General features: G+C 43.9%; 1 pseudogene; it reads right to left on the reverse strand.

The window, feature by feature from the left end:
* Positions 1–753: 753 nt before the first annotated feature.
* On the reverse strand, positions 754–2,228 carry LOC143660279 (elongation factor 1-alpha 1-like; annotated as a pseudogene).
* Positions 2,229–2,765: the final 537 nt, after the last annotated feature.

The raw sequence follows: 2,765 nt of genomic DNA on the forward strand, positions 1-2,765 counted from the left end.
CAGGCTTCCTTCCTCCTCTTTGTCCATCTCCAGGTTGCACATATCTTTCCTGCTGCCCTGGCCCCTGCCCTACTGTAGGTTACCTCCAGAGCAGGCAATGAACTGAGGCAGAGGCAAGGAGGCCGCCCAGCAGGATTTGGGAGATGGAATTAGATATCCAGAAGGGAGCAAGGAGACTGGGTGACCACTAAGGACTTCCTCACCCTGAGAGGCTATCATGCTTGGCACCAGGGCTCCAATGGGTGGGGCAGATGCACAACAATCCAGGTATCCACCTTTCCCCTCCAGCTTCCCAGAGGAAAATATAATTAAACTTCCAGAGTTGTGTGCGTAATGCAGAAAGGACGTGGAATTTGTTGCACAGTGTACAATATGAGTAAGCGTTCCATTTGTTCTGCAATAGAGTAAAAATTGTAATAGCCTTCCTCTCTGGCTTCCTTCTGCTCCTTTCTCTTTCACTGTTTTTTTTTTTTTTTTTCTCATTAAACTTGGTTTTAATGGGTCTCAAAATGCTGTGACAGGTTTTTGGTCATTATTTCCACTTAAAAAGTACTGGCTGTAAAAACTAATAACTTAAAACTGCCACACAAAAACAAATGGTCCACAAAACATTCCTTTTCTTCTGAAGATTTTACGATGCATTGTTACCGTTAACCAGTCTTTTACTATTAAATGGCCAATTGAGATAAACAGTTCTGAGACCATTCTTATACCACTGATTAAGACTGGGGTGCCAAGTGTTATGGGTGATATTCATTTAGCTTTCTGGGCAGACCTGGTAACCTTGCCAGCTCCAGCAGCCTTCTTGTCCACTGCCTTGATGATAGGTGCTCAGCTCTGTGTACTTTGATCAGGTCTAACACATGGCTGATGACAGATGCTTTCAGAACAAAATGGCCAAACAACATTTTGGCCCATGGAACTGTCTCATATCACCACCAACAAAACAACCCAGAGGAGGATAGTCAGAGAAGCTCTCAGCACAGATGGGCTTGCCAGGAACCATATCAATGACAGCAGCATTACCAGATTTCAGGAATATGGGACCATCTTCCAACTTCTTGCTAGAACAGTGATCAATCTCCTTAAGCTCAGCAGACTTGCAAGCAATGTGAGCTGCGCAACAATCCAGCACAGGTGCATAACCAGCACTGATTTGGCCTGGATGGTTCAGGACAGTCACTTGAGCAGTGAAGCTAGCTGCTTCCATTGGTGGGTCATTTTTGCTGTCACCAGCCACATTGCCATGACAAATATCTTTTACAGGCACATTCTTGACATTGAAGAATTGTCCCCAGGAAGAGCTTCACTCAAAGCTTCACAGTGCATTTTAACAGACTATACTTCAGTTGTCACATTGACTGGAGCAGAGGTGACCACCATGCCTGGTTTGAGGACACCATTCTCCACTTGGCCCACAGGCACAGTAGCAATCCCAGCAATGTTGTAGACATCCTGAAGAGGCAAATGCAAGGCCTGTCATTTGGACAAGTAGGTGGCAGGATGCAATGCAGAGCTTCAAGAAGCATGGTTCCACTGGCACTACCATCCTTACAGGTGACTTTCCATCCCTTGAACCAAGGCATGTTTCCATCCCTCGAACCAAGGCATGTTAGCACTTGGCTCCAGCATGTTGTCACCAATCCAACCAGAAATCAACACAAATGCTATTGTGTCAGGGTTGCAGTTGATTTTCTTAATGTAGGTGCTGACTTACTTGACAATTTCCTCATAGCTCTTCTGACTGTAGGGTGGCTCAAGGGAATCCATTTTGTTAACACCAACAATTAGTTGTTTCACACCCAATGTGAAAGCTAGAAAGATATGCTCATAGATCTGCCCATTATTGGAGATACCAGCTTCAAATTCACCAACACCAGCAGCAACAATCCGGACAGCCTAAGATGTGCCTGTATCATGTTTTTAATAAAGTCTCTGTGTCCTGGGGCATCAATCACAGTCACCTAATAGTTGCTGGTCTCAAATTTCCACAGGAAGTTATCAGTAGTGATACCACGCTCACATTCAGCTTTTAGGTTGTCCAAGACCCAGGCATACTTGAAACCCCCCTTTCCCATCTCACCAGCCTCCCTCTCAAATGTTTCTATGGCTCTTTTGTTGATTCCACCACATTTGTAGATCAGGTGGCCAGTAGTGGTGGACTTGCCCGAATCTATGTGTCCAATAACGACAATGTTGATATGAGTCTTTTCCTTTCCCATTTTGGCTTAAGATATAGCAATATTTTTCTCAACACCTGTGTTCTGTTAGCAAACCCATTGCAAAAAAGAAAGCCTTCTCACTGCTTCTTGCTTCATCTCACTCAGAATTCTTGGGAGAATTAGTATTGGAATCTCAGTTTCCCCTAAAGTATGGAAAACACCACTGATGGTGTGTTCGAGGATTATTCAGTAGTAAGCAGACTTTTAAAGAAAGTTATGTTTAGGGTGAGAAATACTGGGTTTTCAGTTACGATAGCAGTAAAATGTTTCCTTTATAATAATTAAATTTAACTTTACAAAGTGAGCTGATTTAAATACAAATACAGGCGGTATGTAGATGTGGCCAAAATCATGAATGGGGCTGTAGGTGACCCAAACTTGGAAAATACCTCCGTTGGCTTCAGGACGAAGCAAGCACCATGCCACTTTATGGGGATGTGCTAATGGTATATATTTTTAGAAAAGCAATGCCTATGAGTCTAAGTGTGGCCAAAGAACTGGTCTGTCCAGAATCTGGGCTCTGCTTCCCACCCTGGGTGACTC

The sequence above is a fragment of the Tamandua tetradactyla genome, chromosome 16, assembly GCF_023851605.1.
Source record: "Tamandua tetradactyla isolate mTamTet1 chromosome 16, mTamTet1.pri, whole genome shotgun sequence".
In the NCBI taxonomy this organism is placed as follows: domain Eukaryota; kingdom Metazoa; phylum Chordata; class Mammalia; order Pilosa; family Myrmecophagidae; genus Tamandua; species Tamandua tetradactyla.